The sequence below is a fragment of the Rousettus aegyptiacus genome, unplaced genomic scaffold (genome assembly GCF_014176215.1).
Source record: "Rousettus aegyptiacus isolate mRouAeg1 unplaced genomic scaffold, mRouAeg1.p scaffold_m13_p_17, whole genome shotgun sequence".
Taxonomy (NCBI): domain Eukaryota; kingdom Metazoa; phylum Chordata; class Mammalia; order Chiroptera; family Pteropodidae; genus Rousettus; species Rousettus aegyptiacus.
Genome location: NW_023416292.1, coordinates 3,034,318 through 3,047,853, shown reverse-complemented (window position 1 = coordinate 3,047,853; position 13,536 = coordinate 3,034,318). Strand labels below are relative to the sequence as shown.

Genomic DNA, 13,536 nt, shown 5'->3' with positions numbered 1-13,536 from the left:
ACTTTATGTGTGTTACCTCGTTTAATGCTCACAATAGCCTTACTAGTTTGGTACAATTTTTATCATTCTTGTTACAGAAGAAATTGAGACTCGGAAACTTTATGAAACTTGCTTAGCTAGCAAGGGAAAACCAGATCTCAAATCCAGGTCTATGGGATGCCAAATCCTAGCAGGGTGGGTTGGGGGCTCATTTAAACTGGATTAGGTTGGAGAGGTGGGAGAAAGAATACCAGTAAATGGAACTACAAATATTTATTGAGCATTTATTACATTCCAGGTTCTTTTCGAGGCACAAGTAAATAGCAACTTCTGCAAAAAAAATGCTTTCCCCTCATCTCTACAAGCCCCAAAGAAAGCTGAGGAAAGGAGGGTGAGTGGGAGCAGAAAGAAGCCTAAGGGGGTGGGGCTGGACAGGAGGGGAGAAGGGAAGCTTCAGTTAATAGCAGGGAGGCAGAGGGCAGCCACGGCGCGCGGCCTCATCCCATCAGCACATTGCAGCAGGCGGGAGAAATTGCCATTGTAGCCAAGGAAGGAAAAGGAGCTAAGAGGCATTCAGTCCTGAGATCCATCCCTGTCCTCTTAGTGGTCTGTTTGCTTAAACTTTTCTTAGCTAGGAGCCGGGAGGGGCATGCAGACAGAGAGGTGACGTGTGGGGCCCCTGTTAAGAAAGGCGAATCTGGGTGGGAAGAAAATATCTATTACCCCAGCCCTAAAGAGACCTAGACTCCCCTGTGGGTTCCCCACTGCATGGCCCTTCCCCTCACCTGCCATGATGCTTCATACCAGAAACATTCCAGAAGCAGGCTTGGAGAGATGACGCTGGGCCCCGGGGAAGAATGCTGGAGCCCCAGGAATATTTAGTGCCACATGAGCGCTTCTGGAATGTGAATAACCAGACCAAGACCAGGGCCGTCTTGGGAAGACAGGAAATGGCCTTTGGAAACGAAGACAAGAAACATCTTGGTCAGAATCCTCCCCAGTCCTCAGCCATCTCCTGGGCAAGTCCGTCCAGGCTGTCCCTGAGTGGAAGTCCCCTCACTGGGTAGAACTGAGACTCCTCTGTGTTGAGGGGAGGAAACCCCCATGTCACGTTGGCCTGGCCCCACACCAGGACGAACCCTTCACTTCTTCCTGGCCCCATCCGGCCAGGCTGCCTCAGGCCCTCCTAGCAGGCTCAAGTGAAGGGGAAAGGGTGGTTCAGATGTGTGGGGAGCAGCAGTCCCCTGCAAGTCGCAATGCCCACACCCTGTTAGCACTATGGGTCAGCTCTGCGAGTCAGAATCTGAAGACTGACTGGCAGCTGGAGCATTGCTTGAGGACTGAAAACCCAATGGCCCCACGACAGAGGATTAGCTGAAGAGCCTAGGCATTTTTAAGCAGAAGAGGAGCCTGGGGTGGGGAAACCACATAATATATGATGGGGCGATCTTCTGAAAGAGGAAATAGAGCAGGGCCAAGACCAATGGATGGATGGGGGCAGCTGAGATCCAGGATTCAGCTTATAAGGTAGTCACCTACATAATGTGTTTATTCATGCCTTCAGTAAGTATTTACCGAGCACCTACAGGATACACTGTTCTAGACTCTGGGGATACATTCGTGAACAAAACTGACACACATCTCCACTCTCACAGGGCTTCCATTCTAGCGAAGCAAGATGGACAAAGCAATAGGCATAATAAATAAGTAAATTAGATAGTATGTCAATAGGTCATAAGTATTAGGAGACCCTGGATGGGGTATTAGGATGGAGGGGACAGGAAATACAACTTGAAATAGGGGTGATTGAAGAAGGACGTACTGAGAATGTGGCGTCTGTGCCAAGACCTGAAGGAGGGGGTGGAGGTAACCGTTCGTATATTTGGAGAAACAGTGTCCCAATGGAGGGAACAGCCAATACAAAGACCTTCAGGCAGAAGCAGATCAGGCAAGTTCTAGAACAGTCCGTGAGGCTCAAGCAGAGGGTGTGAAGGAGGGAATAGCAGAGATAGAATCGAGAGAGGTAAGGGGCGGCACCCTCACACTCACACCCGGCCTGTGAGCTGTTACACGGGCTATGCCTTTAATTCTGAGTGAAGTGGGAAAGCACTTTTGTGGCATGATTTGACTTTTGATTGAAAATTTTTTTTTCTCTAGCTGCTTATTGCGAAGAGCTGGGGAGAGGGGGAGGTCAATGCAGTGATTTTTGGCCTGAAGAACTTGAAGGATAGAGTGCTCATTAGCTGAAATGGGCAGAGTGGGAAGCTGGGAGTACTTAGGCCTTGGGTACAGATGAGAGGCATTCTGTAGTCTGGGGAAGAGATGGGAGCTGGAGATACTGAGGAGTTGTTGCTAAAAGGAATTCGCTTTGGGTGGCAAGTCAGACGAGGTGATCTCTGAAGTTTCTGAGCTGTAGCATCTAGGAATGGGAAAAGCAGTCATTTTCTTGGCCGATTAGCTGCTTGTGAGGGCGTGACAGTGGCGAAGGTGGGTGGTGCTGAGCTGCGGTGGCAGATTTGCCTGGTTGGGTTGGTCTCCTCCTACGACCAGGAAGTGCTCTCTTAGGGAAGGGAGAATGTTTGCAGGAAATGGTTCTTCATATAGTTGAACCTTCCTGAAATTCGGTTTCCCCATCGATACAGTGGTGAGGCTATAGGTGCTAGAAGGCTTCTCGAGACCCTCTGCTCTGAAACGTCATGACCGAACATCTTTAAAGGCTTTCACGGATTTTATAAGAACATTAGAAATGTCACCCTTGGGCCAGGGCTCTGCCTCTAGCCTTGGCAGAGGCTGGGAGTTGTCTCAAGTTGTCTCATACAGCCAAGGCCCCCAGAGGATGAGCTGGCTCTCCAAATCCTGGTCCTCTTCCTGTGTCTCAGAACTTCCTGCCTCAGCTCCCTGGGGAGCTGGAGGGCTCAGGAATCTGCATTTTAAGAAACTTGGCAAGTGGCCCTGATCACACTGACCTTAGAGAACTTACTCAGGTGAGGGCCTTTAACTCTAACTTACCACTAAGGAGCTGTTGCCTTTAAAGGAATTTCATGCCACCGGCCAGGCAGCTTCGCTCCGGGACTCAGATCCTTCTCCCTCTCTTTCTGTCTCTCTCTCAGTAGAGATCTTTTATCTTTCTCTCTCTAGATACAAATCTTTCATCTCTCTCTCTCTCTTTCTCTAGATACAGATCTTTTATCTCTCCCTCTCTTTCTCTCTCTCATTTTACCTCTTTTGGCTCTAGAGTCCTGCCTCAAAAGGGATTCCCCATGCTTATCAGTTGTCTCTTTCTTTCTCCAGCCTCCAACCCTCTCCCAGAGCTAATCCCACCTTCTCAATTCCACCCTATCTTCTCTGGGGGAGGGTGGGGGGCCGTTAGGTCAAGCTGGGGAATGAGTCATCCTAGGGCGGGGGAGGGGCTTCGAGTCCATAAATGGGCAAAAACTCAGATTTCAGGTTTCGGTCTATTGGAAAAGGCCAGTCTCTCCCCTCTGTCCCCTCAGTCGCAGGAATTCCCCAGAGGAAAGGAAGGCAGTGGGACTAGCTTTGACCATTGGAATTCTAAAAACAGCAGAGCTTTTTAGGAGATAAGGTCAGTCTGACTCAGCTTCCGTGATAAACAGACACTGCCTGCTAGGATTTTCCCAGCCCAAGAGACCGAAACCCCATTTCCGCATGGAAGTGTGGGGCTCTGCCTTTCGAGTTGGGGGCCCGCCAGCACCACCTCCTCCCTTCTCTGCACCATGTTCTCCTCACAATGAGAATGCCAGCTCCAGGCTGCACTGACCTGGGCTCTGGGCTGTGGGGCACTCATCAACACCGCAGGACTGACCACCTGCCCCACCTGGAAGCTGAGGAAAGGGCGTGATGACTCTTCACAGCCTTCCCCGCTGGACTGTGAACCTCCTGGCCTGGCCTGCCGAGTCTCTCTCTTCCTAATCCCTGGCCATGATCACTGTTGTGTCCAGCAGGCAGGTCCTTGGCTGGCAGCAGTAGGCCAACCACTGGCGTGGATCCTGCCTCTGCTAAAGGACCTGCAAGCCCAGTGCCCACTTCTCTGTAAGTGGAAAAGCCATTGGAGACGCCAGGTGGTACCTGCGGAGAGCAGACGGGCCCTTTGACAGAGGGAGAGCCTTGTACGGTGGCCAGATTTCCCATGAGATCTTCTCTCAATTCAGAGTCCAGGCCTCACTTTGCCACTCAGAAACCTTGCTTCCCACAGGCTTAGGAGACTCCAGGAGGTGAACTGATACAGTCAGAATGCCCATTCATTGATTTATTATGAAAAACATAACTGCTGTCAAACCAACCAGAGACTTGGGTTTGCTAATGAGCATGTTCACTGTTGGCAATTGCATACGCGGGAACACTCAAGTTCTGTGGGAAGGTTACTCAGAGCGTGCAAGCTAGGCAAGGAGAGCTAGCTGAAAGGTCTTCACGACGTGCCAGGCCCTCCTCTGCCAGGATGCACCAGGTAGCTGAGTTCAGGACACACTCCCCCGGCACAGCTCTGGAGAGCACCCCACACACGTAACTGGTGCCACAGAGACAACCTCCCTGGCTTATTCAGCACATTCCTTGAGCAGAGCACATTGCAATTACTGAGAGGGTCACTTTCACAGTCCTCTCACACCAGTCATGTCGCTGCAGGGATTAAATGGGATGACGCGTGAACATGCTTTGTAAGCAATGCATCACCAAAGAAAACCTAAGGAATGAGAGTAGGTGCCGGATAAATGTTTAGTGAAGGGCCTCCACCTGCCTTCCCGGCCCCAGCCCCATATAAAAGGGAATCTGATAGTTAAATCAGTGAAAACCCTTCCCCTAATAAACTGTCAACATGTACTGAGACCTTACTGTTGTTCCAGGTGTCATGAAAAATACAGAAGCAATAAAGTCATGGTCCCCTCCCTCAAGATATTTATATATGATAAAGTCGAAGCTATGAACTAATGCCTACAGGATGACTGTGAACAGCACAGAGGTGAGTGTTCTAGAGTGTGTGTCTGGTACAGAGAATGTGTGAGATGCTCAAGTCCCATTGGGCTGGGTTGTAATGGGACTTCTGGTATAAAGGTGGGATAGACTACTGGCAGTTTTGGGTCCCCACTCTTTGGTCACTGCATTGGTCAGTAAAGGGATATACCTGCCTGACTGGGGGTTCTGGGGGTCTAGGCCCTGAAGCAGGGTCTCACTTGAGGCCACTCACCTAAAAAGTGGGAGTCCAGCTGTCCTTCCTCATAGCCAGTGTTAGACTTGCTCCCATCATGCGAAAAGAGAGCAAGCGTCAGAATGAGCAGATATACACCAGGTAGGAATGAAGGATGGAGTTGGTCAGCTTTCTCCCTTGTCAGCCGTGGTTGAGAGGGTCGGGGCACAGCAAGCGACTGGCTTGCTGACCCTGTTCCCAAGGAGCTGGAGCTTCCGCCAGGCTCATTTATTCTTTTCTCCCTGCCTGGAGAGGCGTGCCTTCTTCAGATACCCCATAAGGCCTCAAGATGAGGCAGAGTTTGGTCCACTTCACAACCTGTGTCCCATGCGCAGACCCCTTGGGTCAGAGTCTTAGACCCATTTTTCCATCCCTACAAAGGTGCTAGGCAAGATCCAGCCTTCCACTCCTGCTACTTATCTCAGTTAAGAGAATGAGCTTAGAATCACAAGAAACGACGTGTGCAGGGTCATACCATCCCCACCCCAAGTTAATTTAAGAGGCAGAGGAGCTCACACTGAAGCCTCTGGCATTGTGCTACAGCATTGGTTCTCAAAGTGTGATCCAGGGACACTCTCCCAGGGGTTCCCCAAATCCTTTTAGAGGCTATACAGGTCAAAACTGTTTTACTAATAATGTGAAAACATCATTTGCCTTTTTCTTTTTCATTCTCTCATGAGTGTATGGTAGAATTTTCCAGGGGTTTCACAGTGTGTGATATTGCAAGATATTGAATACTAAAGAAGATATAAGACTCCAACAATGTGAATATACTTAACGCTATTGAATTGCATACTTAAAAATGGTTACAGTAGTAGATCTTACGTTAATGTTTTTATCGCAATTTAAAATTTAAAAAAAATTTTGAAGAATCTAGCTCTCTTTCATTAAGCCACACTTAAAGACATTTGCAAAAAATATAGAACAATGCCACTCTTCACTAATTATTTTTGTTTTGGGAAATATAGTTCTTTTTCATTAAAATGTTTTTTTATATAAACATATAATGAGTTATTATTGTTACTTTTTAAAAACTGTTACTTTGAAATGAATTAATAATTTTTTAAATTTCTTGCCCACATGAAAGCTCTTTGAGTGTCCACACTAATTTTTAAGAGTATCAAGGGATCCTGAGACCAAAACATCTGAAAATTGCTGCTCTGGTGAGAGGAAATACACCAGGTAGAGTTGCCAGATAAAATACAGGATAGTCATTTAAATGTGAGTTTCAGATAAAGAATGAATAACTTTTAGTATAACAGTGTGGGACATGCTGAGCTATAAAATTGTCGTTTATGTGAAATTCAAATTTAAGTGGGTGTTCTGAATTTTTATTACTAGAGCTGGCAACTGTAAGAGCAGGAAAGATGTAGCTGAGAGTGAGAGGAACTTGTGTCAGACCTGGGGTTCTGACCCACGAAAGGATGGAGAATTCCCTGTCTTGGACCGCTTTAAGGAAAGTGAGTCTGAGGACCTCCAGGCCAGGCCCTAGGTGCGTGGGGCTCCAGGTTACAGCTGGGGGAGCAAACCTCTTCCCTGAGCTGGGCCTGAGAGTCACCCACCCTCCAAGAAACCCAGACAGCCAGAGATGAGCAAAAGAGGAGGAAAGTGAAACACATCATCCTCAGTGTTGACATTACTGAAAGGGGGAAGTGGCACCAGTGTGTGAAGGGCGGAGGCAGGGGAGGATGTCAAAAACTCCGCTAAAAATAGTCATGGTTGCGGGGCGGGGGTGGGGGGAGGGGGGCTGTCAGGAGGCTGGAGGGTGAATCAAGTCGTCTGAGTAGGGCTGGGCAAATCTGCAGCTTGGTGGGGGAGGTCAGGCCTTCTACAGGCCAGGTGGCAGAAAACCTAAGAAGCACAGTTGGGGCTGGAAATAAATAGTGACAAAGAATTGGCCTCAGGAGCTGCCTATAGGAGAAGGGCCATCCCTCCTCCATCAGCATGGGATGCTCAAGAGTCTCTTTCCATCAAGAGAAGCAGGGGTGACCCAGGAGTAAGACTGGCAGGGAGGCCGCAGTGTGTGCTTTTTTCTTTAACATGTATTGAGCACCTACTGTGTATTTGGGGATCCTGAGTTGAGTGAAATGTGGTTCCTGCTCTATAGAGCCTGGAAGTCTAGTGGAAAAGAAAGATGCGCAAAACCAGTATGAATTCATGAATTTATTGTGATAAGAGTGAATTATCGAAGGCCTGAGCAGCAACCCACCAACTGTACACCTGAGCCCCTCCCTCAGTGGCTTTCCAGCCCTGGCTCAGGCTGCAAACCGATGGAGGACGGAGAAGGCAAAATCACCCAGCTGCCCACAGAGCAACATTCCAAGCTCCAGAGCTCTTTTCTGCCCATTTTTTTGCCAACTGTTTAGAACAAAGAGAAATAATCAGATTGAGAGAAAGTCAAAAAGGACAGTTTCCTGAAACTTCTCCCTCACCTGTCAGAGCCTAGGAAAAGCTGTTAGATGCTTCTTTGGAGGGTTTCTAAAGGCCACTATTGACTTCCAGCGAAGGAGAGGCAGTGAGGGAGGCCGGCTGTCTGTGACCCTGGTTTTGCACCCAGCTTGAAGTCCCTGAACAAGTGGGGCAGATAGTCTGTCATTTCTAGTCTCTGGAGCTTACCGAACAAACATGGCTTGGCCCCTCTTGCCACAGGCCAGGGTGAGATATTGAGTCCAGAGCTGCAGCCTGCTAAGGACACACAGGGGTCAGATAATAACCGGACAGTGCCTGAGTGGGGTCTGAACACAGGCCCTGTGGAGGGGACGAGGCCCGTCGGCTGCAGGGCACTGGAGGAAAGCTTCATGGGGAAGTGGTCTGGGCCTCATAGGCTAAGGAGTTTTCTGGGTCAAGTAGGGGGGATTTAGGAAACCAGAATTTCTTGGAAACTTAAACACTGACTTCAGATAGTCGAGTCTGGTGGCTGTATGTAAATCTCATACTCCCAGATACACTCGGTATCCTGACTTCTGCCCCGTCCCCAGCCACATTTTATTCTGGGCTTATGCTCCTGCCAAGAGAGGCATCTGCACTCTTTGGAGAGGAAGGGGCCAAGGGGTATTCCTCTGTCCCCTGGGTTCCTGGGGTTCAGGCTCCAGGCCCTTATTTCTCCTCTCCTACAAAACATGGCCTGACAGCCTGGCCCGTCCCTGCCTTGGCCAAGAGGGAGGCTGCTAGAAGCGCAGCTCACCACAGAGGCCAGGCTGGTCGTACCTCTGTGGAGCAGCAGCAGGACCAGTCTCCCCAGTGGCTAAGCGCAGCTGATTCCCCGCTGTGCCTTCCCCACCGGCGAGCGGACGGTGTTGGGTTTCTCCGAGGCCCCATGTGGGTAGGAGAGTCTGGTGTGACTCTGCCTAGACTGGCTGTGTGACCTTGGGCAAGTCACTGTACCTATCTGGACCTTGACCTCCTATCTGTTCAATTATAATCCATATCCTAGGGTCTGTCTTAGGCGATGCAGGCAAACATGCTTTGCAAGCTGTCAAGCACAGCACTGATCTGAGAGGTTGTTACTTTGACTTTGCCTTGGGCCCCACAGTTTGAATAGGGAGGCTGTCTCAGAGTTTATTTTTCGGGCATCAGTTTCCGGATGGGGATTCCTAACCTAGGGTCCAGAATGGTCTGCAGGAAGTCCTGGTGTCATTTGCAGAACTTTGGAGCAGGTGCATTTTTCTGAGATGATGGAGTTTTTCATCAGACCCTTGAGGGACTTCACGAGTGAAAACCTGCTAAGAGATGCTGCCTGAGCCTTGGGGCTCCTCCCGTGCGCAATCATCTGCTGGGGGATTCCGAATCCTCGGAGCAGCAATCACACAGGCTGGGGTGACCCACGTATACAAATTCAACATGGATGTTCTACAGCACCACACCAAAGACATGCTCCCTGGCTCTGAGTCCCCTGCAGGCCAGCAACACGAGAGCTCACGGCACCTGCGTCGTGCCAGAGTCTAGGACATGATATTTCAGTGCCACCCTCCATGATGGCCTGGAGCTGTCTGGAACACTGTGCCCCGTTCTAGACACCACGTTCCAAGAACGTGGATAAATGGAAATGTTTCCAGACACAGGCCAGCTGTCAAAAGTTTTTGAAACCAGTCTCAGGAGGAATAATTGGAAAAACAGGGAGTCTTTGGCTTGGAGCAAAGAATTATAGAGCAGACAGGGACTGGGAGGTGACATTAAATTCTTGAAGTACTGCCTAGTGCCTTCTGCAGGGAGGCAGACAGTGACTCAGCGAAGGGAAATGCTTCCTGGCAGTGAGCTCTGTCCCGCATGGAGCGAATGGACTGAGGCTCCCCAGTACCCCACATAGTTGGTCTTTTGAGGCAAGGTATAAGCTTTATCCTGGAAGGAGATGAAGAAATGACAATGACAACTCCTCCCTTGAGACTCAGGGTGAGTGGATGTTGCCTTGCAGAGGGGAAAGGAGGTAGGACAGGGAATTGCAGGTCTTGTCTGGACCCCTGTGGCCTCTGCTTTCATGAAGGCGTCTGCTCTGACCGCCCGGATCTGCTGCAACCTAACCCTGCCACCCATGGCCCCTGATTGACGATGCATGGAGCAGGGAGCTGGGCCGGGTGCTGAGAGAGGAAGCCAGTGGTGAGAAGGGCTCCAGCCCTCTTGGGAGATAAGCTGGGCTGTCCTGGGCCAGTCAGAGGGGGTAGAGATGGGAAGATGGCTCATTGATGAGTCACCATGGCCATTGTCTGTTCCTGCTCCCTCTGGGGGAGGGCAGCTGCAGGAGACAAGGCCTCTGGCCAGCTGGGCCTGTGAGGACAGGCTCCCCACTCCTGTTTTCACAGATCTGGGGGAAGTTGGGGTTTGGCTGTCTGGCACTCCTTATCCACCCAGCAAGGCAGGGCTGGTAAGCCGGCATTGGATGGATGGTGAGGCGGAGGGTGTCTGACTCCGCTCATTCCTTGCTAAGAGCCCAGAGGCCCGGCCTGTGGGAGGAGCTGCCCTGCCCTGTCTGGCACAGCAGGAGAAGCTGGCAGGCGTGCCCCCTCTCTAGGGATCACACCTGGGTCTGAGCGGCACACCCTCCCCACCCCACCCTTCCTAAACCTTCTTCCGGCCCTGCTCTCACCTAGCAGGCCTGTCAGGCACCCGGCCCTATTTCAGGGGCCTAGGGGAGCCTGGGGAGGATAGGGGTAACTCGGGGTCAATGACCACAGGTACCACTCCTGCCACTCAGTGGGGCTCATCTGGTCTGAGGGGCAGGACCACCCTTATGCCCCAAGTCAAGCCTAAGTCTGGATTCTTGATGCCTCCTGGGGTCGGAGGTCAGAGAAGCTCAGAATGATAGGCTGTCAGGGTTGTCACACAGGTGGGGAAACTGAGGCCCACAGAGAGCAGACACATGCAGCAGGGGTGCCCAATCTGTAGTGGGAAGCTGAGGAGGGAGGGCCACGGCAGGGGGCTGTCGCCCTCCCGGGTCCCTGCTGGCCTCCAACGTGGGACAAGGCTGAAGGTGAGGCCACCTTACATTCCTACTGCTGCCTCCCTTGCTTCTTCCTTTCCCTGTGAACCGAATAAAGGTGTCCTGGAGCGTGGGGGCAAGGTTGAGAAAGGGGTCGCCCTGTGAGGGCAGCAGCACGGCCTTCGGAGCCACGGGGTAGAGCCCTGGTTCTTGCCACCTTCTGCCGGTGGAATCTGGAGAGGGGCCTAGAGCGCTCTGAGCCCGTTTTCTCATCTGTAAAATGGCAATAACTGTCTCAACGTGCAAAACGTTTTATACCTATTACCCCATTCAATTCTCACAGCAAAACCTTGAGTTCTTCAGATGAGAAAACAGAGACCTAATGAGGTTAAATACCCACGGCTGTCTGACTCAGGACCCCTGCTCTTGGCCACTCTGCTGTTCTGTCACCGCCCCCGAGGTTAGCAGGGGGAAATGACAGCTGAGCGAGAGGAAAGGACACAGAGCCCTTCCCCTGGGCCTGATGCGGATGAGGGAGCAGGGCTGTGTGCAGGGAAGGGAGAGAGGGCCTTCCAGGCAGAGGGCCCTAACGAGGGTCCAAAACTGAGGCCCCCTGAGAGGGCTGCCAAGTTTAGGAACCCACCCTCAGGACCTTCGGCTGTGCTTGGCCCTGGTGGAAGGGGAGGGACTGGAAGTCTTGAAGGCAGATAAAAGCAAAGCCCGTGAAATGGAGATTCTGTGGTTAAAGTGGCCGCCCGGCTGAGGGGAGACCCAGAGTCTGGGCAAATATTCGCCAAACTGCTGACAGTGTGTCCTGAGGGAGGGCATGTTGACTCTTTACGCCCCTATTTTGTCTGCATTTTTTTATAATGTGCGTTTTTTGAATTTTCTTCTATTATTTATTTATGATTATTATTTATGCCTACAGCACCTGGTCTTCCTAGGTGGTCTCCCACCCAAGTATTAACCAGGCCCGAACCTGCTTAGCTTCCAAGATCAGAAGAGACTGGGCTTGTTCAGAGTGGCATGGCCTTACACCATGGCCTGGGGCTCCACTGGGGCTCAAACTCAGGACCTTCTGTGTGTAAAGCAGATGCGCTAACCACTACGCTAAGGAACCACGTCCTTGAATTTTCTTTTAAAGGAAGAATAAAGACTGGAAGGATTTATGCCAATTGCTAATGGGGATGGGGGAGGAACCACCTGTGATTTGAGTTTCCTTGTTAAATTTTCTACAACAAACATGTATTAAAAATACCAGAAAAATATTTTTAAAATGAGATTGCACATGTAATATATCTAGGGCAGCACTATCCAAACAGAAACTTCTGCCACGATGCCATTGGTGCCATCCAATACGGTCACATCAACCATATGTGGCTAGTCCAGCTAAGAAAATAAATTTTTAATTTTATTTAATTTTGACCAACTTAAATTTCATTTTAAATAGCCTGGACTTGCAAAGGTCCAATGAGACAGACTGTGAATGATGACTCTCGGTCTTAGGGTGAGCTTCCTGCCCTGTCACAGACTGAGCCTATCCCGACGGGCTTTCTCCGCACCTTCTCTCCTCGCTGGCTTCACAGCTGGCTCTGCTCACGATGGAGTCAGGGTCCTCCCTGCCTTCCCACACACCCCTTACCTGACTTCTCCGACCATGTTCAGAGCACAAGGGCTCCTCGGTCACCCTCCAGGGGTGTGTGTCGTGGTGGGGATACCTCCTTCGGCACCATCTCATCGTGGCGAACTTGGGCAACTCATCTTCCTTTTCTGGGCCTCAGTTTCCTCTTCTGTCTAATGGGAGCATTGGCCAAAGATTCCATAAAGGCCCCACAGCCCTTCGCCTCGCTGCCGAGGTCACAGCGAGGGACCACTGGACACGGCCAGGTGTCTCAGGCACTGCTGGGCAAGAGAGAGGTACATGAGGCAGCAAAAAGCACTTTCTGCTGGAAGCCTAGTGAGGCGCCAGGGTGGGTGGGAAATGCATGACGAGGAATGCGTTACAGAGCGAAAAGGGCCTTGCGACCCAGCTGCCCTCCGGCACTTGGTTTCTCTTCCTTAGGTCATAACTCCATTTTAGCATTTACTAAACTGCATCGTCACTTACCTGTTTGTTTTTATCTCTGTCTGTCAGGATAGATTAGATTTCAGGTGTTCAGAGAGAAAGGGTTTGTGTCGCTTACCTCAGCATCCTCCATGTCTGACACGAAGTGAACGTTCATACAGCTTTGGCAAACGGGTGGATGAATGGCTCCTTTGGACCCCCCCTAACCTTTTCTCTCTGGGGTTGGTGTTAGGACCCAGACTTGGGGGGAAAAATAAAAAGTCAATGGAATTTTCGCAAGTGTTGTCTTCCCTTTTTGCCTCTTTAAAAGTGTTTTCTCCTCACCCCCATGAACACTAAACTTCTTTTTCTCTGGCAGAGTAGAGAAAGAGATATGGGATAAACTAATTCATACTAAGATGTGAATGGCTCAAGGTTTACCCAATCTGCACTTGTACATGAAGAAGCAATGTTAACCTAACTGTGGGTGTCAGGCTTCCATGATGGACACTGGCATTGTCAACAAGCCTGGGTTTGTCCTGGGCTTGCCATTCACCAGCTTTGTCCAAAAGTAAGTTCCCCTCATCTTTCTGAGACTCAGTTTGTTCACCATAGTGAGGGGTCTAATGATACCTTTCTAGCTACCCTGCAGGGTTGGGGTGAAAATAAAATGAACCGGTGCACACAAAAAGCATTTGTTAGCTGAAAGTTCCTGGAAAGGGAAAGGGACTAATATTGCCATGACTTTGGCCCAGAACGGGCCCTTCCCACACCCTCAGATCATACTTGAGTAGAAGATGGCTTTGTGTGGAAGCCTCCTCCTTTTTAACCTTCTAGCTGCCAAGCAGAGAAGACAACCCCAGTGTCTCTTTCATCTCTAGCCCCGCCCTGGGGGAAGGT

At 50.5% G+C, this 13,536-nt stretch overlaps 1 long non-coding RNA gene and 1 pseudogene across 1 annotated transcript; one reads left to right on the top strand and one right to left on the bottom strand.

The window, feature by feature from the left end:
- The first annotated feature begins 3,381 nt into the window (after nt 1-3,381).
- LOC118612836 lies at nt 3,382-12,885 on the top strand. The gene is made up of 3 exons (XR_004955090.1): nt 3,382-3,562; nt 4,839-4,954; nt 11,521-12,885. It is a non-coding gene; the product is annotated as an uncharacterized LOC118612836 (long non-coding RNA).
- On the bottom strand, nt 11,512-11,630 carry LOC118613117 (annotated as a pseudogene).
- Nucleotides 12,886-13,536: the final 651 nt, after the last annotated feature.